General features: G+C 44.2%; 1 protein-coding gene across 3 annotated transcripts in view; it reads left to right on the plus strand.

The window, feature by feature from the left end:
- IL15RA (interleukin 15 receptor subunit alpha) overlaps window positions 1-14283 on the plus strand; it is a 125692-nt gene that overhangs the window by 36853 nt on the left and 74556 nt on the right. The window contains exon 2 of one of the 3 annotated variants that reach the window (XM_075342601.1): window positions 8316-8401. The exons of the other annotated variants lie outside the window; for them this stretch is intronic. The gene's annotated coding sequence lies outside the window, so the exon portion shown is untranslated. The remainder of the gene's footprint in view (window positions 1-8315; window positions 8402-14283) is intronic. 3 annotated transcript variants of the gene reach the window in all.

Genomic DNA, 14283 nt, shown 5'->3' on the forward strand with positions numbered 1-14283 from the left:
CGTTTTTGCGCGTTTTTCGGGTGCGTTTTTGGCCTCAAAACTGCATGACTTTGCTTCCCCAGCAAAGTCTATGAGTTTTCAATTTTGCTGTCCGCACACAACTGTTTTTTTAAGCTGCGTTTTTGAGCTTAAAAAAAAATGGACATGTCAATTCTCTCCTGCGTTTTTCTGCGTTTTCCCCCCATGCAATGCATTGGAAAACCGCAGAAAAACACAGAGATGAAAAACGCAGCAAAACGCAGCCAAAACCGCACCAAATCGCGGTAAAAACGCATGCGTTTTTGGCTGCGTTTTTTTGACGCGGGTGCGTTTTTGTGCGTTTTTAGCGGCCAAAAACGCACAAAAACGCAGCGTCAAAAAAACGCAGTGTGTGAACTTAGCCTTTCAGCACTTTACTCTTCGCCCACAACACGAATCAAAATAAATGGCTCCCTCTCAGATTCCTTTACAATATGTAATGGAACAAGACAAGGGTGCCCCCTTTCCCCATTATTATATATTCTGACCATGGAACATCTGGCGGTGGCATTGAGGAGCAATATATTAATTAAAGGGGTTACATTTCACAAACAGGACCATAAATTAGCTTTATTCGCAGATGATCTGCTCCAGTACGTTACCTCTCCACTCATTAGTCTACCCAACATAATGGCTGAATTGCGGAGGTTCGGATCTCTGAGTAATTTTAAAATAAATACTCATAAATCCGAAATACTGAATATATCTCTTCCTCCAATGCTGGTGAGTCAGCTCAAAGTCTCTCTCCCCTTCAAATGGCAGCTGGATTCATTGACATACCTAGGAATTAAACTGACGGCAGATCCCCTTGACCTCTTTAAATCAAATCACCACCACATTTCCAGGAAATTAGAATTAGACCTCAATAACTGGAACAAACTCCAGCTTTCATGGTTTGGGAGGATAAATGCGATCAAAATGGACCTGTTACCGAAGCTGCTTTATAACTTCAAAACCATCCCATTAGTATTGACGGCCTCTTTTTTCTCACGTCTGAAATCTAGCATAACCAAATTTGTCTGGTCACATAAACGCCCACATATTTCCCACAAAATATTGAGTAGATCAAGGGATATGGGAGGAACTGGACTCCTTAATCTCATTTTGTATAGCTACGCCTCTCTAGGGACGTGCGTTCTGGATCTATTTAACTCAGGGGAAACGAAAAGATGGGTGGAAGCCAAAAGCGCGCAATCTGATGTTGATCCGAAGGTAGTTATTTGGACCAGAGCACCACCCAGCTCCAGCTCTATCACAGTACCCTTTATCACTAAGCAATTGCGGAATTTTATGTCCCGAGGTAATAAATATCTTGACGTGTCCTCCATTCCAGGCCCATTGACACCGGTCCATAGTAATTCAGATTTTCAGGCGGGTTTCCATAGATCAACATTCCTCCATAAAAGGAAGAGGGACAATCCTATTATTCGTGACTTTATCTCAGACACAGGTATTAAACCCCTACATAATTACTCTTCAGATATCAACAAATCTCAAGATATGTGGTTCTTCTTCGAACAGCTGAAATGTTTTATAGTGTCTATGGCTAGGAGGGTAGACATCTATAGGGCACTCACAGCCTTTGAGACCCTTTGCCTAGAGAAGGATCCTCCAGGCCATACCATTTCGACCTTGTATGACTTGTTTCTCAGATGCAGAGGTGCGAGGGACGGCTTGCCTGGGTACTTTGGGAAATGGGAGAGAGAGTGGGGGAGGTCATTCTCGGCTGAGGAGCAGACCAAAATCCTTCTCTTTATTGGTAAAACTTCGCTGAATGTGATATCACAGGAGAGGTGCTACACGATCCTATCTAGGTGGTATAGGTGTCCTATGAGTATCCATGCTGACTTTCCATAAGCCTCTGATGTGTGCTGGAGATGCCAAAATGAGAGGGGAACCCTAACTCATATCTGGTGGTCAAGTCCCCCGGTGAGATCATTCTGGGAGAGCATTTTCCAGTTACTCAATAAACTATCCTTGAGGCAGATCCAGCCCACAAAAGAGTTAGCTCTCCTGTCCCTCAGGAATGTTTCTGCTTCAGGGTTTAGGAAAGGTTTATTAAGACATTTTTTAACAGCTGCCAGAAACCTAATTCCAAGATATTGGAAGCAAACTAGAATCCCATCACGGGATGAATTCATAGCAGAGTGCAACGAGATCCTCAGGATGGAGACCTTGATAGGTCAGACACGAGGCAACAAGGACAAAGTTGATGCTACGTGGGCCCCGTGGATCATGTTCAGGGACTCACCGGATATGGGTCTATGGATTCACGGGGGTCAGGTATGTAGGTAATTTTCCATTCTTTTATTTCTGTACCTGGAAGGTTAGCCTTGAAAATGTTGTTTTGATGTAGGATGTTCATTCGGGTGGGAACCCTTTGTACCCTTCCCCTTTCCTCTTACTTTCCCACGTTTCTGTTGTCTTTACTGTCTCTAAATTCTTCTTCCACCTCCTCTTCTTTATCTCTTTATTTTTCAACTTGTTCTTCCTATTTCACAGACATACGAATTGTACTTGTTATTTTTGGTCGCCAGTGGCGCAGGTGTAGTCAAGGAACTGTGATGTTTTTAGTAGCTAGCTTGGGATATATAATCCTCACCTTCGCACGCTGTGCAATTGTTTGATTATCTTCTTCTATTCTAAACTTTGATTTGAACAAAATGCTCCCTTAGTCTGGTTCAGTAGGCTACTCAATCACGGGGAAGACTGCTGACTTGGCAGATGTCCAGAAGGCAGTCATTGACACACTCCACAAGGAGGCTAAGTCACGAAAGGTCATTGCTAAAGAAGCTGGCTGTTCACAGAGTGCTGTATTCAAGCATATTAATGGAAAGTTGAGTGAAAGGAAAAAGAGTGGTAGGAAAAAGTGCACAAGCACCCGGGATAACCGCAGCCTTGATAGGATTGTTAAGAAAAGGTCATTAAAAAATTTGGGGAGAGATTCATAATGAGTGGACTCCTGCTGGCGTCAGTGCTTCAAGAGCCACCACACACAGACAAATCCAGGACATGGGCTACAAGTGTCGCATTACTTGTGTCAAGCCACTCATGACCAATAGACAACTCCAAAAGCGTCTTACCTGGGTCAAGTAGATAAGAACTGGACTGTTGCTCAGTGGTAAAAGGTGTTGTTTTCAGATGAAAGTAAATTTTGCATTTCATTTGGAAATCAAGGTCCCAGAGTCTGTAGGAAGAGTGGAGAGGCCACAATCCAAGCTGCTTGAGGTCTAGTGTGACGTTTTCACAATCAGTGATTGTTTGGGGAGCCATGTCATCTGCTGGTGTAGCTCCACTGTGTTTTATCAAGACCAAAGTCAATGCAGCAGTCTACCAGGAAATTTTAGAGCACTTCATGCTTCCCTCGGCCAACAAGTTTTTTGGATATGGAAATTTCATTTTCCAGCAGGACTTGGCACCTGTCCACGCTGCCAAAAGTGCCAACACCTGGTTTAATAGCCACAGTATTACTGTGCTTGATTGGCCAGCAAACTCGCCTGACCTAAACTCTATAGAGAATCTATGGGGTATTGTCAAGAGGAAGATGAGAGACCCCAGACCCAACAATCCAGATGAGCTGAAGGCTGCTAACAAAGCAACCTGGTCTTCCGTAACACCTTAGCAGTGCCACAGGCTGATCCCTTCCATGCCACGTCGCATTGCTGCAGTAATTCATACAGCCCTCAAGTTACATTATTTAGAAGACTAAAAATGACTTATTGCATGTTGTCATCACCTACTGTATTTATTAGAAGTTACTCAGGTCTGCAAAAATAGCTATGGGGTAATTTATATAAAGTTGCATGACATTAGCAGAAGTGTCATGGTAGGATGATTGTTATGGCAGCTTCTCTGGTAAGCTATCAGAAAATGAGTGACAATTGAACGTATTTATGTAAAAGTTTCTTATGTTATTGACATTTTATTCTTGTGGGACCAATGATATCACTATTCTGTGAGATGAGATCTTTAGTGCAGCTTGAAATCATGAATGTACAAGGAGTAGATAAGTTCCCACAGTGTGTTTATGCTGCATATTCCTGGAGAAAACAGTGTATTACATTTTCAGCAAAGTGGATGAGATTTCCATAATTTCATGTCCACTTTGCTTTTTAGGCTACGTTTTCATGATTAGTATTTTGGTGATTTTTGACTTTTTGATAGAATAATTATGTTGCTATTAGATGAGGTAGCAAACACCTGCTGACAGATTCCCTTTAATACATCCCAGATCTGGGTCTGCCTTTTTCGCTGCTGCATCACACTGTTGACTCATGTGCAGTCTGGGATCTATTAGTATACCCAAGTCTTTTTCACACATGCTGTTGCTTAGTTCTATTCCTCACATTCTGTAGATGTTATTTTAGGGGTTTTTTTCCCAGATGTAGAATTTTGCATTTCTCCCTGTTAAATAGCATTTTTTTAGTCCCTACCCATTGTACCAGCGTATCAAGATCCTTCTGAATCCTTTTTGTGTCTACTCTAGTGTTAGCTATCTATCCTACCTTTGCATCGTCTGCATATAAGATTAGTTTATTTACAGTTCCAAGGTCCAGTCACACATAACGAGATCGTTAACGAGATCATTACTACGTCACAGTTTCCGGATCGTTGTTAAGTCGTTGGTGAGATCGTTGGTGAGATGTCGCACAGTCATTTTCCCAACGACGTTAGTAACGATGCAGCGGGGGGCGCGGAAAAGGTGATGCAACTACACGCCTACGTGTCACACATTACGTTCTCATCTAGGTCGTTAACGAGATCATTGGTAGGTGTCAAACATACAGATCCATCCTGCCCAGCAGGACTCCAACGAGCCAAAAATGGCCCAGGACAGTCAGCAACAACCAACGATCTCACAGCAGGGGGCGGATCGTTGGTACATGTCAAACATAACGAGGTCGCTGGGGAAGTCGTTTCGTCACAGAAACTGTGACGTAGCAACAATGTCGTTAGCGATCTCGTTATGTGTGAAGTGGCCTTAAAACATTTATAAAAATGTTGAACAATACTGGGGCCAAGAGCCATATGGTACCCCGCTTGAAACACTCTTCCAAATGGATGTGCAAATATTTATTTCCACTTTTTGAATACGATCACTGAACCAGTTATGAAATCACCTAACTGTAACCTTGCCAATCCCATGCATGGTCATTTTTTCAATAAGGATAGTATGAGATACTTTATCAAATGCTTTGATGAAGTTGAAATATATTAGATCTGCCGCATTTCCCTGATCCACCCAGTCAGTGATTCTATCATAGGAGGAAATTGGAAATGTGACTTCTTACAGTTCCAGTAAAGTGGATAGGATCCATAGAAGTCTTATCCCCTTTGTGTTTTTTTAACACTGTGTTAATTGGCTTGCAGTTTGATTATTAAATCAGCAACATGTCAATTTCTCTTTCCATAAATATGCGTTTCATTTGCAGATTTTCCCAGTAGAATTGAATGAGATGAGGACAATCTACAGTTAAAAAACCGCATATGTGTATTTAGTGCATTTCCACAGCATTGACGCACTAAACATGCATGTAATGGACACGTGACTGTATGAATAGCGTATGTCAAAGCTAGGTAACAGGAAGTATCCAAAACAGAGTAGTTTTATTTAAAACATGACAATGTCAAATGTGATAAAAACACATGTAAAAAATGCACTCAATGTGGTTAACCTGCGCGGTGGCTGCACAGCGTGAGAACCCTATTAACCTGCAGATTAACTCCATGGTTTTTTACATGACAGGTTCCCTTTAAACTAAATGTCTACATCAGAAAAAATCATAAAACTCCTCCACCTCCTCTGATGAAGCTGCAATAACTTCCTTGTGCGAAACGTACATTAAGTCCTCCCCCCTCATTTGCTGTCCTCCTTTCCTATCTATACTACCACCAGTTGAAGTAAGTTTTCACTATTGTGCTTTTATGCCTTTAGTCTGTCTTTTTGTTGATACCCATGCCTTTGTTGACAATTATGATAATTACAGTATCTGTGACTCTTTATTGTCCTCAAGGCTTGGGTGGACATGATCTCAGAATTCCTCTTTTGTTTCTACACTAACTCCCCCTGGTGGTATGGTCATTATTTTGTAACATGGACTATATTTGCCACATTGTAACCTTTTCCCTATCTTTCTTGGCAGGAAAAGGCTTTCTTTCTCCCTTTTTTCACCCTTCCTTCCCCTTTTCACCCCTATTACTTTGGATCTTTCTATTGTCTGTTTTTATCATATTTTTATATATAATAAAAAAAGATTTGTAATTTTAATTTAAGATATTTTTTTTTGTGCATTTGTACTCCTTGTTCTCCAGTTTACATCCGTTTTTTGGAGTTTTTTCTGCCCTATTATGTCCCAATCTAATTTCTGCAATTATATAGCTTAAATGGATATGAGCCATGTATTTATGGAATTTTGTGTTGTAAATCATAAACTAGCACCATTTAGACCACAGCTTGTTTTGACAGAAACACTTTAAGCCCTTAGCCTAGAATGACGTAAACATGTCATTAAATTGATATTGGTGGCAAGAAAACTTTAATGGTTCACACAAAAAAATCCTTGAATCATTACTTCTGCTAAAAAAACAAACAAGTTACTGTATATCTCGTAGAATGTGCTGACCAAAGCATAACTTTTTTTCATAAAATACGTTAAACAATCAATGGCAAGATGCAAAAAGAGACCTGCCCGTAGAAGTCTTGTCTTACAGCCCCGTCACACGCAACGACGTATTTAACGATATATCGCCGGGGTCATGGATTCCGTGACGCACATCCGGCATCGTTAGCAACGTCGTTGCGTGTGACACCAACGAGCGACCCTTAACGATGGAAAATACTTACCTAATCGTCCATCGTTCACACGTCGTTCATTTTCAAAAGATCGTTGATTGTTGAGGACGCAGGTTGTTCCTCGTTCCCGAGGCAGCACACATCGCTACGTGTGACACCCCGGGAACGACTGACAACAGCTTACCTGCGGCTGCTGGCAATGAGGAAGGAAGGAGGTGGGCAGGATGTTACGGCCGCTCATCTCTGTCCCTCCGCTTCTATTGGGCGGCCGCTTAGTGATGCCGCTGTGACGCAGGGCCAAAGCGATGTCGCTAGGCAGGTAAGTCCGTGTGACGGCTCCGAATGATATTGTGTGCCACGGGCAGCGATTTTGTCCGTGATGCACAAACGATGGGGGCGAGTACGCTCACTAGCGATGTTGTTATCGATATCGCTGCGTGTGACGGGGCCTTTACACTTGCTATATAGCCTTCTTCAGCAAGCAAAGTAACTCAGTGGTTAGCCCTGCAGCGCTGCACGCCTGGGTTACTCACTGGTTAGTACTGTAGCCCTGCAGCGCTGCAGGCCTGGGTTACTCAGTGGTTAGCATTGTAGCCCTGCAGCGCTGCAGGCCTGGGTTCAAATCCCACCAAGGACAATATCTGCGCCGAGTTTGTGTTTCCACCAGTTTTGTGTGTGGGTGCTCCAGTTACCTGATCTCACCAATAAGTTGCTTATACTGACTGTGGTCAGTGGAAAGAACAGTGTTATACGTTTGTAATATGGACAAACTACAGTTACAATATCCAAAATAGAAACTTGGCATAGGCAATGCTTCTAAAATTATGTGGTGGCCCTTGGCCATTGGCGAGGTTCACTGGGATGATAGTTAAACAGATGGCTGCAAAAGCTTTTTTATGATTGCACCAGTCTGAATCCTTTTGTACTTAGTTCAATCTTTTAATAGGCTTAGCAGAAAAGGTAAAGACTTAAAAATGTTGGAATCCGTAGTGATGGCCCAGAGGGAAAAGCTTGTGAATAAAGTTGAGCGGACTTCTAATAATCCGGGGATCCGTCGCGGGTTGAAAACGAACTTTGGATCCGATCCGGAATCCGGACCCATGTATCTGAATGGGGAGCGGATCCGGGACGAGAGAGAGAGAGAGAGGAGAGAAGAGAGAAAGAGAGAGAGAGAGAAAAAAATATATATATATATATCCCGGATCCGGATCGTGCAGCCGGATTCCCGTGTCCGGGTTGGACCCGATCGGACGCTGAAACCGTGCGGATACGGATTTTTACAGTTCGGGTCCGCTCAACACTACTTGTGAAGCCTTAGTATATAATTTGACAGTGTCTATATATAGTAGGTGCTAGTCACACTCGGGCTCGTTTTTCTTTAAGTCCTATCTGAGCAGTGCATGGAGTTTTCACAAATGTTTGAATTCTCATATTTCTGTGTATATTTCAGGCTTGTAAATGTACTCTGAGCAACTTGGTGAGAGTTGTCTTTATACTTTACCAGGTGAAACTGCTGTACAGTCAAGAAGGCAAGCTACAGTATTTTCCAAATGCCATGCACTGCCAGGATAGAGCTTTAAGGAAATAGTGGTAAGTAAATAATTACACCTTTCTCAACATTTACTCACTAATACTATGTACGAAATGCCAAACCTAATGCCGTTATGGTCAGAAAATACTCAATAATTTTTAACGTAGGTATTATTATTATTATTATTTATTATAGCGCCATCAATTCCATGGCGCTTTACATGTGAAAGCGGTATACATAATAGGGCAAGTACAATAATCATAAACAATACAAGACACAGACAGGTACAGGAGGATAGAGGTCCCTGCCCGCGAGGGCTCACAGTCTACAAGGGATAGGTGAGGATACAGTAGGTGAGGGTAGAGCTGATTGTGCGGCGCTGCATCAGACTGAGGGTTACGGCAGGTTGTAGGCTTGTCGGAAGAGGTGGGTCTTCAGGTTCCTTTTGAAGCTTGTCCAGGTAGGCGAGAGTCTGATGTGTTGAGGCAGAGCATTCCAGAGTATGGGGGAGGCACGGGAGAAATCTTGGATGCGATGGTGGGAAGAGGAGATGAGAGGGGAGCAGAGAAGGAGATCTTGTGAGGATCGAAGGTTACGTGCAGGTAAGTACCGGGATACTAGGTCAGAGATGTAAGGAGGAGACAGGTTGTGGATGGCTTTGTAGGTCATGGTTAGGGTTTTGAAGTGGAGTCGTTGGGCAATGGAAAGCCAGTGAAGGGATTGGCAGAGAGGAGAGGTCGGGGAGTAGCGGGGGGACAGGTGGATTAGTCGGGCAGCATAGTTTAGAATAGATTGTAGGGGTGCGAGACTGTTAGAAGGGAGGCCACAGAGCAGGAGGTTGCAATAATCCAGGCGGGAGATAATAAGGGCATGTACTAATGTTTTTGCAGCTTCTTGGGAAAGGAGTGTTCGGATCCGTGAAATATTTTTAAGTTGGAGGTGGCAGGAGGTGAAGAGGGCTTGGACGTGTGGCTTGAAAGAGAGATCAGAGTCTAGTAGAGTATTGAGTCCTTTCTGACAACAACAATGTAGAAGCAAAGGTGGGGAAAATACACTGCCCTAATAAGCCCTTAAATGTCTATCCCTACCTAGCAATGGATGGTATGATGCCCTAGGGTTGTGGCGCCCCCATTCACCGACGGGAATCCCTAAATCTCCCTAGTACACCCTACACTGTACTAGAAAACACGACGTGTATTAAAAATAAACACATATGACTAATAACCATGGGCCACAGTAAACAATGAAATCATTACATGTATGAAAAAGATGTCCAGAAAAGGAGTCCCGACACGTTTCTTCCCAAAAGGTACTAGGGTTTCATCAGAGGACAAGACACAGGGGGTAAACAACAACTGCAAATGCCTCCCTGGAGTACTGAGTAGATGGTGTCTGAGGATAATACCTCAAACACCTCAGAGGTATTATCCTCTGATGGGGCCTTTTCTTTTGTTTTTGTTCTTTTTTCACTATACCCCTCTACTATTGACTGCAGCCTGGTTTTTCATTGTGTAGATTAAAATTGTGTTCAGGTGTAATTATAGGGGTATAATTTACCAATTAAAGTTGTTTATTTAGTGTTAATAACAGCATAACAGCAGTGTGTGTGTGTGTGTGTGTGTGTGTGTGTGTATATATATTGTGTATAGTGTGTGTGTAAATAGTGTGTGTGTATGTGTAATGAAAATGTAATAATGTAATGAAATAAGTATTGAACACATCACCAAATTTCTGAGTAAGCTATATTCTTAACCCCTTAACGACTGTGGGCAGTAAAGTTACGTCCTAGCGGTCATAGTGTTAATCCCCCCCGGCTGCCGTGGGCACTCAGTGGGGAGTCGTGCACCTGTTAGCTGATTTATACAGCTGACATGTGTGCCTGCCAGGTACTCCGCGATCCAACCGTATCTGTTAACCCCTTAAATGCCGCTCTGAAACTGTCACAGCGGCATTTCAATAGCGGTAGCGGTATTCCGTTACTCACCGCCCGACACCGTAAGTCACATGATGTGATCACGTGGATCTGATGGTTGTCATGGTAGCACAGGGTCATCTGATGACTCCTGTAGCTCATATGACTCACTTCCTATCTCACATAGCTGAGAGCTGTGGGAGATAGGAGATGAGCATATCTGGTGTTCACAGCTGTGTAGCTATGATCAGCAGATATGGAAGCGATCAGACTGCTGATTCTTAAGCTAAGTTCACACACTGCATTTTGTGGCAAAAAATGCACAAAAACGCACCCGCGGCAAAAAACGCAGCAAAAAACGCACGCGTTTTTACCGCAGTTTGGTGCGTTTTTTGCTGCGTTTAGCTGTGTTTTTATGCGGTTTTTATCAGTGAACAATGCCATAAAAGATTGTTGAAAAAAAAAAAAAGAAAAAAGGTCTGATGTCATTTCCTTCTTCAATATGTTCTTCATTCTCCACTAGTGTATGCAGGAGAGCAGACAGCTGCAGAACTATAAGGCTCAGCATGCTCCATCCAGGACCGTATGCTGGAGGGAGAGGCAGGGGGAGCAGAACTACAAGGCTCAGCATGCTCCATCCAGGACTGTTTGAAGGAGGAAAAGGCAGGGGGAGCAGAACTACAAGGCTCAGCATACTCTATCCAATAGTGTATGCAGGTGAGCAGACAGCAGCTGCAGAACTACAAAGCTCAGCATTCTTCATCCAATAGTGTATGCAGGAGAGCAGACAGCTGCAGAACTACAAGGCTCAGCATGCTCCATCCACTAGTATATACAGGAGAGCAGACAGCAGCTGCAGAACTACAAGGCTCAGCATCCTCCATCCAGGACTGTATGCAGGAGTTTTTTGCCCCCCAAAAAAATGATGTGGGCTTCACCATATTTTTGTATAGCAAGCAGCTACGGGCTTCCCCCAACCCCCAGCTGCCTATTTGTATCCAGCTGGGAACCATATACATATGGTAAATATAGGGAAACCCTTTTTTTCTTAATTATTTCATGAATTTCATGAAATAATTAAAAAAAATAATGGCAATTTTTGAGTCCAGCCAGGTACAACTAAGCAGCTGGGGATTGGAATCCACAGTGCAGGGTGCCCAAGCTTTCTGGGCACCCCCGCTACAAATTTCAGTCCACAGCCACCCCAGAAAATGGCGCTTTCATAGAAACGCCATCTTCTGGCGCTGTATCCAACTCTTCCAGCTGCCCTGGTGACGGGTGGCTTGCTGGGTAATAATGGGGTTAGGGCTAGCTGTATATTATCAGCTGGCCCTAAGCCCGAAATTCATGGTGTCATGCCAATATTAGACATGGCCACCATGAATTTCTAGTAAAGATTAAAAAAACCACAACAAAGAAAAATATTTTTATTAGAAATAAAACACAACACAATTAGTGACTCCATCTTTATTGAAATAAAGAACCCCCCTCCACAGTAATCCTGGGTCAAGGGTCCCGCGCCGTCCAATCCGGATCCTATAACATCTGAGCGGTTTGCTGGAAGGCAAAGCGATCAGATGATGTGTCAGGTTCAAGGGCCTGAATCATATCACACATCAGCTGATTGTATAAATGGCTTTTATACAATTAGCTGATGCATCAGTGCAAAAAAAAATACTCACTTATGTGCTGATTACTGGCAGCTCCTGGAGCGATCGGACGGGAGTCTGATCCTGTCCGATCGCTGCAGGAGCTGCCGCTAATCAGCTGATGAAGTCTCCTGACGGCATCAGCTGATAGCCGGCCGGGCGGTAAAAAGCCGGTGTCACCGCGAGACTTACGATCAGCTGATGCGTCAGGTGCCGCATCAGGTGATCCACCGCCAGGTCCTGCAGCCATCGGACGTGCCTGGGAGCCAGCACACAGCCGAAGCGGGGGTGGCAGTACCGGGAAGAGGAGCTGGGAGCGGACATGTCAGGAGTCTGCAGACAGGTGAGTATGGCTTTTTTTTTTCTATTGTTCACTTTTGATTTTGCAGCTGCTATCATCTCCCGCCTGGACATGGTGCCGCACGGGAGCGGACATGGCACAGGACGGGAGATTGAAGCAGCGGTGGCGGGTACCGGGAGGATTCACGCTCCTGTGTTGACTGACAGAAGGAATCCTCTTCCTGTACATGTCACTTTACTACCCACCACTTGCGTTTATAGCTGCGTTTTTAGTCATAGAAGCGCACTAAAACACAGCTATATTTGCAATTTGCGTTTTTCAATGCGTTTTTGAACATCTCATTGAACTCAATGAGTGGAAAACGCAGTAAAAAACGCAAAAATAATTGACATGCTGCGTTTTTGTGGGTGCCACAAAAACGCAGCTAAAAAAAACGCTGTGTGCAGACAGCAAAAATGAAAACTCATAGACTTTGCTGGGGAAGCAAAGTCATGCAGTTTTCTGAGCAAAAATGCACCCGAAAAATGCGCGAAAACGCTTCGAAAAACGTACTGTGTGAACTTACCCTTATAGACCTCTATAGGGACTAGTAAAATTAAATAAAAAAAAAAAAATGTTTTGAAAAATTAAAAAAATAAAAAAACCTAAACGTTTAAATCACCCCCTTTCGCCCCATTGAAAATTAAAGGATTAAAAAAATAAAAATATACACACATCTGGTATCGCCACGTTCACAAATGCCTGATATATCGAAAATATAAAATCAAATAATATGATCGGTAAACGGCATAGCGGCAAAAAAAATTCCAAATGCCAAAATTATGTTTTTTGGTCGCCACAAATTTTGCACAAAATGCAATGGCATTCAATCAAAGTGTAGCATCTGCGCAAAAATGGTACGGTTAAAAACGTCAGCTCAAGATGCAAAAAATAAGCCATCACTGAGCCATAGATCCCAAAAAAAGAGAACACAACAGGTCGCAGAAAATGGCGCAGACAGAGAGAAACAGTCAGAGAGAAAGATAGAGACAGAAAGACAGGGAGAGAGGCAAATGTGACGCCCTGGACTAGTCAGGTCATCCCAGGTAGTCCCATGCACACACACCCCCTCCCTAAAAAGGTGACAGCAGCCAAACTTCAAAACCTTGTCACCACCCTCCAGGTTTGATGTCCACACCAGGGGGGCGGAGCCAGGCAGTTGGCTCCGCCCACCGAGGAGTTCACTGGCCTGGAGGCGGGAAAAAGCAGTAGTTCTAGAGAGTAGTCTGACAGTGGAGGAGAGAAGTCAAGTTCAAGGGCAGACCTGTGACCAGGCCTGCCAATAGTATACTCAGGTGTCTGGGTCCCGGCTGTGGAACTCCCCACCGAAGTCCCTGCGTGTAGCGCCAACCCCCTTGCAGAGCGACGTGACCCCGGGGGCCGTGAGGAGCTCGAGCCACCCACCGTACGAGCACGGATCCGAGCGGCTCGGCAACCGGCTGAGCCCGCGGGGCGGTACACAGACATGGGGAGGGAAGGACAGGGAGAGAGACTGAGAGAGAGAGAGGGATGGATAGAGAGGGACAAATAGAGATGGATGGATAGAGAGGGCCGGATATGTGGCGCCCCTGACCTGGTCACGCATCACTGAGTACTGCACCCACGCTGGGTGAGTGCAAACAGGTAATCGTGATTGCTGGAATAGGGTGTGGACACACAGACACATAGTGACCAGGTCTCACACATACCTTGAAGGGACCCCTGGGCAGACCCAGGAGGGGGCGTGGCCTCCACCTCCATTTATAGGGTGCGGTGGAGAAGCTGGTTGCTAGGTTGCAGTGGCAGGTGTTATGATCCGGAACCATGGAAGACTACCATAAATCATTGGTAAAAGGTGACAAGAGCATTGGCAACTAATCTGGCCGCCATCCCCTTACTAACCATAAACACTAGAAGTAGCCGAGGAGAGAACTAACATCCTGTGCACCGCGAACCCAGCCGGAGAACTAGCTATCCTAAAAGAAGGAAAGATGAATAACTCTCTGCCTAAGAAAATAGATAAAGAATAGCAAGCCCCCCACATTCAAAGACTGCGGTGAT

The sequence above is a fragment of the Anomaloglossus baeobatrachus genome, chromosome 4 (genome assembly GCF_048569485.1).
Source record: "Anomaloglossus baeobatrachus isolate aAnoBae1 chromosome 4, aAnoBae1.hap1, whole genome shotgun sequence".
Taxonomy (NCBI): Eukaryota; Metazoa; Chordata; class Amphibia; order Anura; family Aromobatidae; genus Anomaloglossus; species Anomaloglossus baeobatrachus.